The following is a 20,746-nucleotide window of genomic DNA, read 5'->3' as shown; positions in this document are numbered from 1 at the left end:
GACCTCCGCATCCACGGGTCTTGCTCGTTGGTGAGACCTAGTCAAAGGTGTGGAATCTAACCCACGAGATGGTGTTCGCCAGTGACCCCACCAATCGGGATATGGGCTTGAGCTGCACCTCGTAAGCAGGTCGCGGTCCTTTGACTAGGTAACCAAAGCCTGCGGGACAAAGGAGAGATGAACACTCGTGGCCCAAAGGGTCGGTGCCAGTAAGGGGCACATAGGGACACTGTACTTGAGGTACAAGGAAGTGTGCACTGCGGACACACTCTACCGGGTTGCCGGTCAGAAAGAGTGCACCACGATGCAATACTGTAACATGTAGGTAGGGACCTCAGAGTCCAGTAACGAGGTGGGTAGTTGCACTGGAGCCAGCCAGAGATTACAACGCTGGAGAGGTGGGTACATATAACTACAGGCTGTGATGGTAAAGCACTGGTGAAATGGATAGTATACTGCACACAGGTGGCGGTGGTAACGCACTCGTGGAATGGAGGTATACTGCACACAGGCGAGGTGGTAATGCACTGACGATATAGCTGCACACAGGCTGAGGTGGTAAAGCACTGGTGAGATGAATGATATAGCTGCACACAGGCTGAGGTGGTAAAGCACTGGTGAGATGAATGATATAGCTGCACACAGGCTGAGGTGGTAAAGCACTGGTGAGATGGACGATATAGCTGCACACAGGCTGAGGTGGTAAAGCACTGGTGAGATGGACGATATAGCTGCACACAGGCTGAGGTGGTAAAGCACTGGTGAGGTAAACGATATAGCTGTACACAGGAATAGATCACTGGAAGCAAGGGATCCTGGAACGAGAGACCACTAGTAACACTAGCAGCGACAATGGTTGTTCAGGCAACTTCCTGATACACAGGAGCCGGAAATATACCCCTGGAAGCCCACTGATTGGTCCACAGCATCAGCTGACCGGCCAGACTGTCAGGGGAGGAAGGACAGTCAGAGAGGGAAGTGTCATGGCGGCGCCTATGACAGGGACTCCGATCCCCGCGCACCAGGCTGCCTGGGACACAGCATCAGGGAGAATGCATAGCACCTCCCACGTCGCCGCACGAGCCGCCCGACTGCCCGGGAAGTCAGAGGAAGCCGGCGGGACGGTAAGGGACGGCCGATCCCCGGCTGAACTCTGACAAAGGGTTAATACCTATTATAAGTGGATCCTCTTGCCTGCAAGATGATGAAATAATTAATGCTCTCAGATGCCAGTTTCTCTTCGTCTCAATCTATTTGTTTTATTATTCAAAATGATTATATTTTTGCTTTTGATCCCTATGACCTTGTTCTGTCTTTTTTGTAAATTCTTATTTATTAGGAAGCTTTATCAAATAACATATGACCTCAGTTTTTCTTTTAAAATTAAGTCTTTATTGATATAACAACGATGTTCATCAGAACAGATGACAGTGATTAGCGGCTAATTAGAACCTATTATAGGTTCCTCACGATGGTCCTCACTTAGGTGTGATCAAGCCTTGGCGAAACTTACGTCACCTGACCTCTAATGGGTCGGATGGTCGGAAGCGGCCAGGCACCTTTCTGTAACGCAGTGCGGAGGGTCATTCCCGCTGCCTTTGCCGTGTTCCCCGATCCGACACCTGACCACCAACAGGACGGAAGTTTGGAAGCGGCCAGGCATCTTCCTGTAGCGCAGCGTGGAGGATCATTCCCGCTGCCTCTGCCGTGTTCCCCGATCCGACTACACAGCAGGTAGAGGACTGATAGCGGCAAGGTATTTTCCTAGTGTGCAGTGTAGAGGGATATTCCCGCTGCCGATGCCGCGTCCCCTGATGCCTGTGACTTATACATATGCCTGAATACACCTTGCTTATAACAGAGTAGTCTGGGTTATAGCGTGTGGTTAAATCTCTCACTGAGGTGAAACTCCTCACTGGCCTCCGAAATCTATATACTCTATGCACATAGACAATGACGATTGGAATGTTATAGTGGATGCAATGTCAAACAGAGAACCAATATAAGATAAGTTGCAAACTGTATCTCATTTATGATATACGGATAGCCTTTCTTTTCTTTTCTTACTATACAATTCAATTTTGTTTTTTGTTTGAACTCATTATACTACTTAACTTCAACATATGAGATACATTGATACGATGTTGTTGCAAATCTGAATAATACTGACTTAGCTATGGATGTAAGATACATCTTACACAGTGTGTGTTTATATGAGAAGAAAACTTTTTCTTAGTATTATTTTGTTTTTTTTTCCCCTCTTTCTTCTTCTTCTTATCTTTATATGGGAACATATTAACAACAAGTCCTGTATCAACTTTGCTTGTATTGGTGATAAGGGTAATACATTAGGTGTACAGACAATTAGATATACAAGTCACCCTATCTCTATACCGCTGCGTCCATAGAAATTTAAAGTTTTTGTCACCAACAAGAGTTAGTGCGAATGTGTATGTTCAGGCAAGTAAGTTCATGATTAGATATCCTTTATACTATATTATTATAGACAAATTGGATTATGGACTAGAATACTTGAATATATTATTTTGTATATCAAATATTTGCATGGTTTGATCACTAACTATTTATACATCAAGGTTATCGGACCTTATATAGGATAGATCTATCCTGGATAAAATTCTTCTTATTGAATTAGGTATATATATGTATGTTTTGTACCGTTTATGTGTGTGTGTCTAGTTCTCGATTTTTTAAGTGTTATCTATTAAAGGTTAATATTTAATTAGATCATGTATCTTACTTAAGTAGTGTCCCCAAAAAGAGTCTTCTTTTGTCTCTTGGTTTATTTAAAGGGGTGGATCTTTGTGGCTTCCCCTGCTTTCGTCACTTTTGGGGCGTGCCCAACACTCTCTGAGACGCTGGCCAGCCCCCAGGCTCTCCCTACGCAAGAGCACATGCGCACGGCATCTGTTCTCCTTCTGCACACCTGCTTGCTGTAAAAGGGGCGGAGCCTCGCAGCTTTCCCCATTTTCGTCACTTTGGGGGCGTGACCAGCTCTTTCCAAGACGCTGGGCAGCCCCCAGGCTCTCCCTACACAAGAGAACAGATGTGCACAGCATGTTCTCCTCCTGCACACCTGCTGCTCTGCTATGCTGGAGCTCTGCTACAGCAGCGGTTTGTGCTCCCCCCAATTCCCCCCCCACGGTGGGAGACTGCGGCCCGCAGGTGGGACAGTCCCAGAAAAACGTGACTGTCCCGCTTGGGAGGTATGCAAACAAAAAGCTTATGTGATTTATTTATTTTCTGTGGCAGGGGACTATGTTTGGTTTTTCCTTATGAGTGCCACTGTGTGTGCATCCAAACTGCTGTTTCGGCATCCAAACTTAGACTTTTCACATGACGCCCTTGTTTTGAGAGGCCACACCCCTATTGACACAGCCATGCCCCTGCAATTCATTGGCCACACACATTTTTTACTTGCATCTTTGGCGTACATATACACTGTATCCCCATACCCCCACTTCAAAATTCCCACTTCGACCACTGCTATGGAAGATATATATATGTACTGTATATATTTAGTAATGGGTATGTAATGTCGGCTGTCGGGATGCCTCCTGTCAGAATACCGACAGTGGCATCCCGATGGTTGGTATCCCGAGAGGGTCGGGTAAGTATACTTACCCTCCCCCCTACACCCCTAACCTTCTCTTCTTGTAGCCTAACCCTAACCCACCACACACTCTAACCCTCCCTGTTAGGCCTAAACCTAATTCCTGCAATTGTGCCTAACCCTAACCCTCCCCCCTAGGGGTCCCCAACCCTAACCTCCCCTCCCCCAAAACCTAACCCTAACCCTGCTTTGCTCCCTAAACCTAAGCCTCCCCTCCCCACGGTTAAGGGTGCACCAGACTTACTGCGTTTGGGCTGGCATACTGCAGTGTTCCAGCATTGGTATTAAGATAGGCATCAGTATTTTGACGCCTATCTTAAAGACCCTTGTCGGGATTTCCCTGTCAGTATTGAGACTGGCGGCATCACAGCCGCCGGTCTCATAACTACCTCCCACATATATATATATATTACACATATGCATGTGTGTGAGTAATAGATATACCATTCTCAGTTGTGTGGTCACGCTGTGATGTACGCACACTTTGGTGTGCATTGTGATGCATGAGGCCGAAGCCTGAGTGCGTTCAACCACCCATGGCGTGCATATATCAGAGTGCAACCGCACACCCAAGAGTGTTTGTGCAGGTGGGCTCTGCACTGGGATGAGGTTACAATACAGACGGAGGAGATTCAAACAGTCGGGTTTTGGTTCATGAATTGATTAATGCATTTAAGCTTGCAGCCCCCAACAAGGGACCCCATATTACTGCAAGTCCCTACTCTATTGCTCAAGGTATGCTATCTGGTTTAAAGCTTACAGCAACTTTGCTTTTAAATGTAAGACAGTCTCACAATGAGACACACAATGAGACATACACAGTAGCGCACGTGGGGGGGTACTGATGACCCAGAAACTCCCCTGACAGATTCGAGAGCAGGCACAATGTTAATAAGCACTGCCCGCTTGCAACAGTTTCTGTGGCTAATTAAAACCAGGTGAATTGCAGGCTTGAAGTCAGCCAACCACAGAACCTGTGTAATTCATGAGTTTTGAAAAACTACAAGGTGGAAGATATTTCAGAGATCTCAGTTGCATATATTTGCAAAGATATGGCTAAGCTTCCGGGCCGTGTCACGGCTTCTCTGATACCGGAGGTCCCTATCATTTGGTCAGAGTCCGGGGTGCAGAACCCCCAAAAAGCCGGCTTTAGAGAACACTAGAGGGAAACTAGATGGAAAACCACAACAAAATGGCCACCGCCAGTTATGCGCGGACCCCACCGGAGCTACACGCGGTGACTGGAGCTGATGGCATTGTGACCAATTCAGCTTATCTAGTGCGCCAGCGAGCTCTAAACGGGGGATACGCTTACACTGGGGCTGTATTTCAAGGGAACAGTAAAAAACTGAACCTTAAAAGCCATATCCGCAGTTGAAACGCACTTCCGAGTCAATTCCAGTTTATTGAAACGCAATTTGTAATTGCGGGGAGGCGGTACTCACGCCCATTAATTAAAGAGATTGTTTAGGGTATATATAGGTAATTATTATGACTGTTTGTTATCCTCCTGATGAAGTCCAGAGAAATTTAAATGGACGAAATGCGTTGAGGCTACATGTGGTGACTGACTTTATCCTCCACCAGTGGATGCTGTCATGTAACAACCTATGTTCACAGATAAGCTTTTAAATTTTTTTTATGATGTACAGGTATTTCACTTTGTCCTGATTGTTGATTAAAATAGTTGTATTTAAGTGTTACACTATGATCCTTTCTCCTCTTTTTTCTTTAATGTATTCATACTATGGCTGTTGCTATATGATATGAGATATCCAGCTGGATTGAGAGAGTGGAACCTGAGGACGTATATTGGTTGTTCATGCTGATAAAGTAGTGGTGAATTCCACATTATAAGGTACACCTCCACCACACAGAGAGTGATTTACCTGATTAAGGGTACCTCCAATATAGGAGGCGCTCTTTTTCCACTTTGTATTATATATATATATATATATATATTGTCGAAGCCAGATGATTGGCTGAGACCAGATCTTAAATTAATATCAGGCAACGCCATCTTGTGTTGCCCCTGATGACGCCATCTTGCATCGTCAGCACGAAAACCATTGGGTACAATGCTATATTAGACTATTAGCATCGTGCATGGATAAATTGAATGTGGTGCAACCTTGGGCGCCAAAAAAGACCAATCAGCAGCAAATCAATGATATGGTTATAGCCAATATTAACCTAACAAGAACAATATAAACAATTAAATAATCATCGACTTGCGCTAGTGAAATCAATATTCACAAAAAAAGGTATTTCCCTTTGTGAACTGTTTTCCTATCATAGGTCTTCCATATTCACTCCAGATGTATATTCCATATAAAACATAAAGCATAAGAAAGAACCATAGTGTAATATTATTAACACATTTATTGATTCTCAAATATTCAAATTTAGGGTAACTGCATCCAGGTAACAATGCTACAATACATAAAAAACTCCAAAAAAATCAGATGATATGGTGGGGAATTACCAGATATTCCTCCTCCAAAAGGGCCTGTAGTTGGTAAAATGATTGCAGGTCTCCGGAAACCTTACAACGTACCCCTTAGCCGAGGAATTCTTGGATCCTTCACCCAGGTCTTCAACCAGTCACTGTCACCAACGCGTTTCGAGAGTTATACCTCTCTTCCTCAAGGTAATGTGACTGTATTGCTAAAAGTGTTGATTCTTATACCCTGACTGTGAACTATTTCCGGGTCACAGGGTCAAACACAATCTTTTGTAAAAATGCTTTTTCTCCATCATGAAGCATCTTCTCTATATTTCTATAGATACTTCTACATTCCATTTAATTTATAAAAAGCACCACTTAAAAAAGGAAGACTTTTCGCCGATTTTAAAAAATTTTGCCGCACCGGAAGTGCCCTTCCGGCTACTTCCGGTCGGCGTTCATCCTCACAGCTTCCCCGGGCACATGGGCTCGTTCTCTATTAGGTCCCACCGTGATCTTCATTCCTGGTATGACTTCTAAATGCGCTGCTCCTTCCTATTATTGACGCGCCTCCTGGAACTCAGTCACTTCCGACTTCAGTCATTCCTGGAAGTGCTTCATTACTCCTTCCGGTCATATTATCCACTGTAGTCTGCCAATCATCACTTTTTCTTAGTCCCTTCCTCTATGATTCAAAAAAAGGGAATGAAATAGGCACTTTACATTAATATGTTTAACACAGCTATCATAACTGGAATGTATAGCCTCCATTCTAAAAGTCAATTTATTATAAATACCACTCTTAAAAAGTATATATGATATGTTTTATAAAATAGCCAGATATAATGATCTAATAAAACTACAAGTTAATAACACTATAAGTTAATGACACTTAAGAAGGGAAAGGCAATCGAATATATAATAAATATTGAAATAAATAATGCAACTAAAACATGGATATTATTCATAGATACATTAAAACTTTGTTAAAACTTTGTGCAAATTAATCCAAATCTATAAAATCCATTTTAATTCAAAGTCTAGATTTAGGCCTCTAGGGGCTAGCGTTTTTAACTTATAAATCCAATTAATTTCTTTTTTAGCTAGACGAGTTTCTAGGTCTCTATAGTTCCACGTGTTTCTTACATTTTCTATAGGCATGAAATACAAGATACCCTTAGTGGAACAATTATGCACCTCTTTAATACTCTCAGGTAATACAAATTGATTTCATCCAATTACTACCCTGCAGGAATCTCAAGTATGTGTTAGTTTGTACTCATGTGTTTTCTAATTGGGTAGAGGCATATCCAGCTGCCTCTAATACTGTTGTTTTTACTGCTAAAAAGATTGTTCTGGAATTTGTATGCAGGTACGGTATCCCTAGAATCATAGAAAGCGATAGGGGTACTCATTTCACTGGTGATGTTTTCCAGAACATGTGTAAGTTAATGGGTATTAATAGTAGACTTCATACCCCCTACCGACCGCAAGCCAGCGTGAAGGTGGAGAGAGTGAACAGTACTAAGAACAAACTTAGTAAGGTCATGGCTGAAACTGGATTAGGATGGCCGGAAGCATTACCGCTAGTCCTCCATAGCACCAGGACTACTCCTAGACCTCCTCTTAATCTGTCCCCCTTTGAGATACTGTTTGGGAAACAACCTAATTTGATTGTAAGTCCACAGGATGATCTGAAGTGTAATTATGAGGTTACTGTGAAATACCTTATAACAATGATTTAACAGTTGAAACAGCAACAGCAGAAATTTAAATTGTTACCACCTGACATGCCTGAGACAAACTGTCATGATGTTGAACCTGGGGAATATGTTATGATCCAAAATATCTTATGTTCAGGTTGTTTGACAGATCGGTGGGAAGGACCGTATCAAGTGTTGCTGACAAGTACGACATCGTTGAAAGTAGCAGAGAGAGATACCTGGGTCCATTCCACTCACTGCAGAAAGGTCAACTATCCGATGGAGATACAGGGCGGAGTCAAGACAGATAACGTGGACCTGTCAATTGTGAGCCTGTTCCAGGAGAGTTAGAGATTGCAGTGGAACACCTGAGCTAGGGAAATTTGCAGACCACTATTCCAGCAATGGAGTGGCGGGCTGGGGTTGTGTTTCCTTCTAGAGTTCTCATCCTATACAGTTGTTTCGTCATTTGCTATTTTCTGTGACGGAGGACAGGTGACGGAGAGGGTGGTTGATGGTAATATCGATGGAGTAGGAGTAGGAGAAGGAGCCATAAAACCATTAGGGCGGTATCTGACCAAACTCAGTACAGTAATTGCTAAGAGATCTGTCATCCTAGAAACTTGGAGTCAGTTTGAAGGTCTTTTGTCTGAGGAATACTGTATGTATGCAAACTGTGGATCCCTAATTGATGAAAATTGCATCCAGCGATGCCAGGCCAAGAGTAATCTGTATTTGGGCGGGCATCCTTTAGAGGATTACCATTCCTTAGTGGGTAAGGTCTTAAAGCAGACTGAGTGTTGGGTTTTCACTCATTTGCCTCAGGGACAAAATAATGTAGGTTTAGTACCATTCCCGTTAAATGTCTCTGAGGTTCTTGGATTACATAAGGGGAAAACACTGGACGGGAAGTTCGTTAAGTCCAAACCTCCAAATTTTAAGCTTCACCCATACCAAGTAGATAGAACTCTATTATGTTTTAATTTCACCAATTCCAATAAACCAGGAAGTTGGGAGGTGACCAGGAACAATCAGACAATGACCTTTTCACTCAGAGCTGATAATGGACCACTAGATGATCAACTTGTACATAACATTACTGACAGTGGGAGATACTTCCGGTATAGGTATACTCGTAGTCCCATCAAGGAGATGGTTGGCAGGGTACCAGTAGGGTACTGTGCAGATATTATACAACCAGATACATGTCTCAACCAAATGGGAGAACCTGGGATAGGATCCTTTGTCAGGGAAATGTGTTTAATAGTAATGATGAATTCTATTCCCTATGTACTTCCAGACGATGTGTATTATATATGTGGAAGGAAAGTGGCTCACTCTGAGTTCAGAAGGTTTATGTTATCTGGGAAGGGTACTCCCAGAGGTTATGACTCTTACACATGATGAAATGCTTGGTATTCATAAAAACACACCATCACCATATCTTCATACACAGTATGAACACAGAGACAAAAGAAACATGATACCTGGTGATGTACATACAGCCACACAGTTGACTAGTGAAACAACTGGATTCCAAATGTTGGTAGCATTAGATCCCACCAGGATCGCTCGGGGTACTTTAAATTTTAGATACATTCAAGACCTTGCTAAATTAATAGATAATATCACCGAGATGTATGATGACACATTCAGGTACACAGGTCAAGAGCTACAGGTCTATAAGAAAGAACTTGTGCAACATAGACTAGTGTTAAATTATTTAACAGCTGTCACTGGTGGATACTGTGTGACTCTAGCCACCCAAATTGGTGTCAAGTGTTGCACTTACATCACAAATACTACTAGTGATCCAAAAGAGGTGATAGATCAGAAGATGGATGAGATTCTGCAGCTGAAATGGGAATTTCGAAAGAACTATAATGCCTCATTAACTGAGGTAGAGGAAACGGTAGAAGAGTGGTTCAAGTGGTTGAACCCTGTAAAATGGTTCTCTGGTTTAGGAGAGTGGGTCCAGAAAATGATTGCTAACGTAGGTAAGCTCTTGATCCTCATAGTGTTTGTCATCTTAGTAATTGGCATATGTGTCAGCAGGGCCGGCGCTTCCACTAGGCAAGCTTAGGCAGCTTCCTAGGGGCGCCGGCCACTAGAGGGTGCCCGGCCCTCCAATCACCTCCACCCCCCCCCATTTGCTGGGTGCCCGCTGAGATTGTGTTACCAGCGGGCACCGGGCTCCTTCTCTACCCCCCGGCGGCACCCGGTTCCTCACCAACTCCCCATCGCGCCATCCGGAGGACGGACCTCACTCCTGAGCTCCATCTTCCGGGTCCCGCAGTGCACTATGGGAGTGACATCATGACGTCACTCCCATAGTACCGAGGAGCGGGCACCGGGGACGGACAGCAGCAGGCACTGGACTGGGTTTAAGGTAAGTGTTGTGTTTTTTTTATGTGTGTTTGTATGTACGTATGTGTGTGTGTGTATGTATGTGTGTGTGCGTGTGTGCGCGCATAGGGGGGCGCACTATTCTGGGCACTATATGGGTTGCACTACTGGGGGCACTACAGGGGCCGCACTACAGGGGGCATTACAGGGGCCGCACTACTGGGGGAACTAAAGGGGGCATTACAGGGGCTGCATTAAGGGGGCATTACAGGGGCTGCATTACTGGGGGCACTACAGGGGTCGCACTATTGGGGGCACTACAGGGGGCATTACAGGGGCTGCACTACTGGGGGCACTACAGGGGCCACACTACAGGGGGCAATATAGGGGCCGCTCTATTGGGGGCACTACAGGGGCAGCACTGCTGGGGGAATTACAGGGGCTGCACTGCTGGGGGCACTACAGGGGCCGCACTACAGGGGGCATTACAGGGGCTGCACTATTTGGGGCACTACAAGGGCCGCACTACTGGGGACACTACAGGGGCCGCATTACTGGGGGCACTAGAGGGTCCGCACTACTGGCGGCACTACAGGGGTGGCACTACAGGGGGCATTACAGGGGCTGCACTACTGGGGGCACTACAGGGGCTGCACTACAGGGGCATTACAGGGGCCACACTATTGGGGCACTACAGGGGCTGCACTACTGGGTCACTACAGGAGGCATTACAGGGGCCGCATTACTGGGAGCACTACAGGGGGCACTACAGGGGCCACACAATAGGGGGAACTACAGGGGCCGCATTACTGGGGAAACTACAGGGGGCATTACAGGGGCCGCATTACTGGGGGCACTACAGGGGGTACACTACTGGGGGCACTACTGGGGGCACTACAGGGGGCATTACAGGGGCCGCAGTACAGGGCCTTACTATTGGGAGCACTACAGGGGCCGCACTACTGGGAGCATCATATGGGGGCACTACAGGGGCCGCACTACAGGGGCCGCACTACTGGGGGCACTGCAGGGGGCATTACAACTGGGGGCACTACTACAGGGTGCATTACTTTTAGGGGCATTATTACTGCTGGGAGCACTGCATAAGGAGCACCATTACAGTGGGCATTTAGTGTTTTAGGGGAACTACTACTGTAGGCATTGTGTAAAACCTAAGTTAGGGGGGCCCTTAAAAATGTTGCTATGGGCCCCAAAAAGTTCTAGTTACACCCCTGATACTGTGTGTGTGTGTATATATATATATATATATATATATATATGTGTATGTGTGTATATAGACATCTGCCTGCGCCCCCCTCTTTGTACTCATTTAGCCCCTCAGGTGAAAATAACTTTGCACAGGTGAAGTGAAAAGTCTTTTTCACCTGAGGGGTTAAATAAGTCGGGGGGGGGAGGGCGGGCCACATGCAGAAATTTTGCCTAGTGTGCCTAGAAGGCTAGCACTGGCCTGTGTGTCAGATGTGTTCCTACTGTGTTGAAGTGTGAAAAAAGTAATGCTAAGGTAGCCCAAGAGAAAGAAATCATGATTTTGGTTAGTAGTAATAGTATGAATACCAAGGTAAATGAAGAACTGCATTATAATCCTGAACTAGAATGTACCATCAGATGATGTATAGATTTAGCCATGCATGAAATGTATTATTAAATGTTATATTTAAAACATCTTAAATAATGTAAGTCCCTATACCCTTCAATAGGTTAGGTGCATCCCCACATCTTTCCCATGATCTTCCAAGATCCACGGTGTGCGTATAAGGGTAGTTTTATGTCCCTCCCAGGGACGCATTATTGATGGTTTAAAGACCGAATTGTGCCATCCCATAATATAACATTAAATAATATTTTGTGGTGTATGACAAAAATAGATTAAAGACAGTAGGTGATAGCGTATTGTTTGCTATCAAAGGGTGGACCGTCGAAGCCGGATGATTGGCTGAGACCAGATCTTAAATTAATATCGGGTGACGCCATCTTGTGTTGCCCCTGACGACGCCATCTTGCATCGTCAGCATGAAAACCATTGAGTACACTGCTATATTAGACTATTAGCGTTGTGCGACTGCTTTGCTCCCGCATACTGTTGAAAGTCCTACCATAACCTATGCGCACATTAAATAATACATATAAAATATACAAGACGCACAACGCACAGTTGCGCTGTACATCAAAGCACAGATAAGCATAAAACACATAGATGCACAGCGCATACTAGCGACTTTACACAATAATCTCACTCTCACACATGCAATCTCTCATAAAAAGGTTCCCAAGCATTAAGCTTAATATTAGAAGTTTTACTCGTAATCGATTATGTTGTAAAATGAATGTATCGGATATCTAAGGTTTAGTACATGGTAGACAAGCCATGTTTGTACTATTCTGAATCACTGTTTATTTGCAGATCTCCGGTTCTATCAGCAAGGAGATCGCATCATACATCTGCAAGTTATGAATTGTATGAAATTAGTGGTTAGAATGTAAAATCTGTATGTAATGTCATATACTAGTTTAAACCAGTTCTTCAGCAGGAAAGAGACACAAAGAGCCGTTGGAGGGCTGAACTATCACTATACAAACTGACCTATGACCTGCATCGTAACAGAAGAACCAAGAAGAAGAACAAATGGAATTATGCCAGCTCATTTCTATTGTATTGTCTACTCTCTGAAAGATATATATACTAGCGCTCTCGGTCCTATAGCAAGTCATCTTATTCTTTCTTTCATTGACGGAGGCTTCACGTTTGATGCCGGGAAATCTAGATCCAGAGCGCTAGCGGATGTATCCGCTGTACCTTTGTATTTAATTGTCTTTTGCACTAATTGTGTTAGATCAAAGCGTGTAACTTTCTTTTTATTGCAATAAGAACTTTTGTGCTTTGGAACCACTATATAAGTCTGGAAAGCAATTATTTCTTATGCGACTTGTAGCGCTAAACAGCAACATTTTGGGTATATAGATTTAGGGGTATCAATAATATATATAATTGTGAGACTTCAGCACTATCCAGTGTTTAAGATCCAAAAGACCACATGGGCAAAATTTACTACGCGGCGGATTGCAAACCCCGGCGGTTTGGTGGCGGTTTGCCAGCAGTTTCTATTCTTTTCAGTTTTGCAACAGTTTCTAAATGACAGCCCTGTTCTATTCTATTCTAAAATGTGTTTGATGGCAGTTTTGCCACGGTTTTGCAGTGGTTTTTGCTTTAGTGAATCTGCAGATAACAAAACCGCCGCCAAACCGCAGTCAAAACACATTTTAAAATAGAGTACAACAGGGCTGTCATTTAGAAACCACTACAAAACCACCACTAAACCTCCGGGGTTTAGAACAGAATGGAACCTGCCGTCAAACCACCAAAAAAACGCTGGGGTTTAGAACCCGCCGCGTGGTAAATTTTGCCCCTTTTGCTTTATTCCAATTTCCTTTCAAGTAAGGCTCCAGAGAGATATTTTCACAGCCACAAGGGTAAAAAATATATAACAAAGTGCATTAGTTGTGTACCGTTTACATGAAATCTCTTTTTAAATATAATAAACCACCGCCTCTATAGGTGCAATTCAATATTCGTTTTGTACGAGAGTTTTTGCACCCCTCATAGAAGTTATATTAGTGCAGGGCCGGATTGAGGTGGGGGGCAACAGGGGCGGTCAATCCGAGGCCCCCACACACAGAGGGGCCCCCACCTCTAGAGCAGGCAGGGGGAGTTTCTGAGTAGAAACCCCCCTGATGGACCAATTCCCCCGGCTACCATGGCTGGAGGGGGCGGAGCCAATATGGCAAGTGCCACCCCCAAATGACCCGAGAATCGCGGCATTATGGCATGAGGGGCGGAGCCTAAGGATGTGAGCAGCAGCTGCTTAAAAGTAAGTGTGTATATGTACTTTTATTGTATATGTACTGTGTGTGTTAATGTTTATATACAGTATGTGTTAGTGTGTGTGTATACTGCTGTGTGCGTATGTGTTAGTGTGTATTTGTGTGTCTATACTGTATATGTGTGTATGTATGTGTTTATGTGTGTGTATATGTGTTAGTGTGTATGTTGTGTGTATACTGTATATGTGTTCGCGTGTATGTATGTGTTTGTGTGTGTATACTGTATATGTGTGTATTTTTTATATATTATATACATTTGCTACATATATATATATATGTGTGTGTGTGTGTTTAATACTCATGTGCATAAATAAATAATAATAATAAAAAATATATATTTTATAAGTACATACGGCGATGCTATTATTTACCATTGTGCGATTCCCACACAATAGAAACATGTTAAAAGTCCCCATTATATAAATACAGACAGTTACTAAAACATATATGATCAACCCTGCAAAACACGTACCACGGTGTACTCCACAAACACGTAGTCACACAACGCTAACTAGCGTCTTTTCTCAATACCCCAAACTTTCCTCTACTGCACACTTACTTAAAAAGTTCCCTAGCATTAAGGTTAATATTTAAGGTTTTATTCATTATCAGTAATGTTGTGAAATACATGTTATTTGATATCTAAAGTTTAGTGCATGATAAGCAGACCGTGTTTGGTGTCATTCGGTGAGGAGATCGCAACATGTGTCTACGAATTATGGATCATAGAGAGTTAGACATTAAAATGTATCCTGTAATGCAGCCAGTCTAGATTTATTATGCAGCGGGAAAATGGACACAAAGAGCTGTTAGAGGCTGGGTTGTGACCATACGAACTGACCTATGAACTGTATTGTAACAGAAGAACCAGGAAGAAGAACCAATGGAATCATGCCAACCTGTTCTATTGTATTGCATATCCCCATAGGAGTATATATATGCAGGCTCTCTGAAACTAGATGCTAGTCTTCTTGCTTTGCTGTTGACGGAGGTTTCATCTTTGATGCTGGGATCTGGATCCAGAGCGCGTGCGTATGTAACGACTGTACCATGTGTCTGCATAATTTGTTTGCGCTAATTGTATTTAGATCACAGCATGTAACCATCTGTTTTTATGTTGAATAATAACTTTTTGTGCTTTGGAACCACAATCAAAGTCTGAAAGCAATTATTTCTTGTGCGACTTATAACGCTAAACAGCGACAATTTTAGAGTGTATAGATAGGTAGGAATCGATAGTTGCTATAGGCAACATCACTTTTAAAACTCACTTCTAAAAACTCTCACTTTAGTAAATTTACCCCTAAATGTGTATTTTTTTGTGTAATATTTTTCTGTGTGTGTGTGCATGTTAGGCTTAACCACACAAGATCCAGCCAGCAACGCAAATTGCAACCTACTGTTGCCCAACTCCAATCATCATCAATCGGTGCTCCGGAGCTGAATTTTTTTTTTTTTTTTGTCTAATTGTCTGTGCGTGTTAGGCTTAGCGGCACAAGATCTAGCAAGTCGGCAATGCAACCTAGTGCTGCCCGACTCCAGTGGTCATCAATCTGTGCTTTGGGCCCAAGTCCTGGACCTGAGAAAAAAAATTGTCTTTCTTTTGTCTAATATTTGTCTGTGTGTCTGTGCATGTTAGGCTTAGCTGCACAACATCTAGCAAGTCGGCAACGCAACCTAGTGCTGCCTGACTCTAGTCGTCATCAATCTGTTCTGGACCCAAAAAGAACACAAAAAAATAGTGCCTTTTGTGTATTTATTTTCTGTGTGTGTGTGCATTAGGCTTAGCCACACAAGATACAGCAACGCAACCTAGTGCTGCCCAACTTTCTGTGTGCGCACAACTGCACGTGTGTGAATTTTGTAACCGCACCTTGGCTACACTATTGGTACTTGTGATACTGCTTCAAGACCGCAGAAAATATGCAGGACTGTCACATGACAGGAGAGCAAGGCCAAGAACCACATGTTGTAGCTGCCGCCAGTAGTCATCATGATAATGCAAGGCCGTCAACTTCCTTGTCCTCTATGAAGGCCCATGCCTTCAATCCTCAAGGGTATCCCAACCATCATCTTTGCACAGTCCTCAACTCTATTAATAATTATATCAATCAGTTTTGAGCCAACAAACTGGATGCAACCTTTTGGCCCTTTAACTAGATGAAAAAAAATCAATATTGTGAGCTGTGAGGTAACCAAAATTGATTGGAAATGAGTGGAAATAAATGTTATTGAGGTTATTAATACTGTAGGAACAAAAAAAGACCCATTTTATGTGATTTTAGTTTTTCTTTTTTTTTAAGATAAAATCCTGATCCAAAACACAGAGGTGAGGTTTTGGCAAAACCAATCCAGATCCAAAACCAGGGGAGATCCAGATCCAAAACCAAAACACGGGGGTCAGCGCACATCTCTAATTATAAGCATACTTGCCAACTCTCCCTGATTGTCAGGGAGACTCCCTGAAATAGTAGCAATCTCCCTGTCTCCCTGAACAGTCTAGCAATCTCCCTGATTGCACCTTACCCCCATTATGAAGCTGTTATATAAAAAAAACAGAGATACTGTATATACATTTAAATGGGATGATTAGCAGTGGCGGGCTGGGCCGGGGGGAGGGTGCCAAGGTCCCCCCGGGCCACAGTGCCATGTGGGCCACGGGCCGCGGGCAGTCTGTGTCTCTGTGACACAGGCTGCACCGCGTGTGTAGCGCTGACCGGACGGAGATCGGTCAGCGCTAAACTGACTAACACACAGCCGCCAGCTCCGGCAGCTGTGTGTTTGTTTTGATCAGCAGCCAATGAGAGTCTGACAGACTCTCATTAGCTGCTGCTGCGCCCACTGCAGGAGCCGCTCCATCTTCCGGCTCCCACAGTGGGTAATGGGAGAGGCGGCATGACGTCTCTCCCATAATGCAGAGCGGCCCGGCCCGGGAGGACAGGAGGAGCAGATGGTGGTGGCGGGAGCGCGGATTCAGGTAAGTGTTTTTTTTTTTTTTTATTATATGTGTTTACTGGGGGGGGGGCTGGCACTACAAGGGGTGGACCACTACTGTGGGCACTACAAAGGGGGGGACTACTACTACTGGAGGCATTACAAGGGGGGGACTACTACTGGGGACTACTACTACTGGGGGCACTACAAGGGGTGCCTACTACTATTGGAGGCACTACAAGGGGAGGCTACTACTACTGGGGGCACTACATGGGGGGGACTACTACTACTGGGGACTACTACTACTGGGGGCACTACAAGGGGGGACTACTACTACTGGCGGCACTACAAGGGGGGGACTACTACTACTGGGGGCACTACAAGGGGGGGACTACTACTAGGGGCACTACAAGGGGAGGAGACTACTACTAGGGGCACTGCATAGGGGGGAGGGGACTACTACTAGGGGCACTAAATAGGGGGGAGGTGACTACCACTGGGGGCACTGCATCGAGAGACCACTGCTTGGGGTTCTATATAAAGGGCAATAGTGGGGGTACTGCATAGGGGGGAGACTACAACTGGGGCCACTATTTAAGGGGCACTGCATAAGGGTTACCACTATTGGGGACACTGCATGGGGGGTGGACTGCTACTGGGGGCACTATATAAGGGGCACTGCATAGGGGGTACCACTATTGGGGGCACTATATAAGGGGCTCACTAGGGCTTACTACTGAGGGCACAAGGGGCACTGCACAGGGGGGACCACTACTGGAGGCACTATATAAGGGGCTTACTACTGGGGGCACAAGGGGCACTGCACAGGGGGGACCACTACGGGGGGCACTGTATAAGGGGCACTGCATAGGGGGATCACTACTGGGGGCACTACTGGAGGCCTGCATAAGGGGTCCTCTCCTGGGGCACAGGGGGCACTGCATATGAGCACTACGACAGGGGGCTGCCTCTAATCTTTATTTTTACTTTACATTAATCCCATATGGACCCGCCTCCTGCCTGGAACACTTGAGGGGGGGGGACGCCATAGCACGCACATTCTTCGGGCACCCTGGCTACACGCTACTCCTCTGCCAAGGCTCCCTGCATGCATTTGCCCCCCAGGCTAAAAGTTGCCAGCCAGCCCCTGATCATTAGTAGAATTTCCCTGCATTGGTTATAAGGCACAATGATCCTTATGGCTACATGTATTTTCTGAGAAGTATCAGTGTGTTCTCATCAACAAATAGATCTTACTAACTGCTTTGGGGCTCATTTACATTTGGATGTAAGTACATTTTATGATGCACATCTCAGGTGTAGCATTACACGCCATACTTGCCTACTTTTAAAAAAGCATTTCAGGGAGATTGTGAAAGCAGCACCTATAATTGCATGTTACAGTGGGCGTGTACTGATAAATCTGAGAGACGTGTCATAAACCTGACTTACATCTAAATGTAAACCAGCCCAAAAGCAGTTAGTAAGATCTGTTTGTTGATGAAAACACACTAATACTTTTCAGAAATTCATAGGAATCATTGTCTCTTATAGTAACCAATGCAAGGAAATGACATTAATGATCCCATTTGAATGTATATATCTCTGTTTTTTAATATAACAGCTTCATAATGGGGGTAAGGATGAAATGAGGGAGATTGCTAGACTCTTCAGGGAGACAGGGAGATTGCTACTATTTCAGGGAGTCTCCCTGACAATGAGGGAGAGTTGGCAAGTATGGTACAAGCCCACTTTAATGCACGCTCATAGGTTTTCTTTCACAATCTCCCTGAAATGCTTTTTCAAAAGTAGGCAAGTATGATTATAAGAGACATGCAAAGCACCAGAGCATGATAATGGTAAACTAGCTTCCCATATACCGTATCACTCCTGGTGCATATTTTTCATCTTTAAAGAACTGTAAAATATGCAACAAATATTTAAAATGTGTTAAATAGGGGAGCTTTTATGTAATGTATATTAGTCTACACACAGAAAATACAGCATGCTTCCACCTATGTAATATGTAGACACCCATAATGTATAGATCCTAGGTCTGTACACGTGTACATGTCATACTTGCCTACTCTCCCAGGACTGTCGGGAGCCTCCTGAAAATTGGGTGCTGCTACTGGCACCCCGCAGGAGTTGGCAAGACCCACGCATTGTGTGCCGCCCCTCCCCATGCCCGCACATTAGAGTGGGCGGTTCGGTGGGTGATGACGCGATTTGCGCTGAATCATGTCATCATAGCCCCACGCCCTCCTTTGTAATGCCTATAATGTCAGCATTATAAAGTGGAGGGCGGGGCTGTGATAACATGATCGCATGGACACCCCCTTGCTCTGCCCACTTCAGTCACCCTCAACCTCCCTGCTGCACTGTCCTGGCAACCCCCTCACGAAAATAATGTACATGTATTTGCACCATTTTAAAAATATAATGCATCTGTTTCTGTTTTGTAGATCTACAGTACCTGTGGAACATTTAGCTTACAATAGCTTTGGATGTGGCCGCAAATTACCTCATGTGCACCACAAAGGTGTGAGGCCCACTAATTTGACTTTAACCCCAGGCCCGTACATGTCCAAAATGCATTTGTCTACATAAATACACAACACTTGACAGATGCAAATCAACTAAAACAGATTGTTATACGTGAAATGAAAAGCTCACAGTAATAACAGGGTGTATTTAGCCAGACAAACATCTGAGCCAATAAAGTGGTCTACTTAACATGAAAAGGTAGCTGGAAGAAATATCTCCTGCTGTGTGGGCTTAAATTAAACTCCCAGAGTCTCACAACCAAAACTGAATCTCCACAGTCCAGTAATATGGGTCACTAAGGAGGAAAGCACCCAGATTAGAATGTAGTGTTGTACCTAAAAGGCACAATCTAGTTCTCATTTCTGGTTTCACCACTTTCCATCCTCTTTTGTACTGAAAACCTACATTTCTATTTTATATGAGATGCTATTTTCATTACTATACGATAAATACTACTTTCTAATCCAGGTGTTTTTCTTCGTTCTCATTATGTGAATTTACCTAAAAATATCCAGAGAGAGGATATGTAATACATACAAGAAAAAAGCTCAACATTGCATACAGTAGCAAGGGTAGGATTCCAAGTGCAAGATGTAGTTGAGTGGGAGCTGTAAGTGATAACACAGGACTTCAATGTTATGTTGAAAGTCTCACCCTAGATTTTATATCTGCATAACATACTGTGATAGAAGCACTGGAGCAGTTTTGAATGGCTTCTATGTCTGTCCCAGGTTCCTGTCCTATGTGTTTTAATACCCCCAGGAGAAGTCTGTTTGGAAAAACAGACTAGAAATGTCGGCTTTAGTGAAAAGCTGGAATGGGTCCTGCGGGTGTGGATGTGAGGAGAGGGAGGACTCCATCCACAGGGCAGTCCAGGTGTTGGGCCTTTCAGCCTGGTAGCAGGCTCGTTAGGGCTTGCACCTGAAATCAGCTCAGATAAGCTGGGTTTTGTTATAGCTGAGTGTCTCATAACTGGGAGGGCAGGCCCACAGGCTAGTTTGCTCTAAGACACTGTGCGATACCACCTGTAAGTACTGTGGATGTGAACTTGTTTAGTCTTCTGTTAGTGAGGAAACCTGCTGTCTAGTTAGAGCTCAAATGGGCTAGGATTATTGTTTGTGTTTTGTTTTATTTATGTGTCTAGTACAATAAAGACTGGCGCTGACCAGCATGCACGAGAACCCCAGAATTGAGTCCTGTTTCTCCAGCTGCTGTGTGTGTAAAGAGGGAGTCCAT

This window comes from Taudactylus pleione, unplaced genomic scaffold, assembly GCF_031769625.1.
Source record: "Taudactylus pleione unplaced genomic scaffold, aTauple2 ptg000682l, whole genome shotgun sequence".
NCBI classification, from domain to species: domain Eukaryota; kingdom Metazoa; phylum Chordata; class Amphibia; order Anura; family Myobatrachidae; genus Taudactylus; species Taudactylus pleione.
This window is presented reverse-complemented; position numbering follows the sequence as displayed.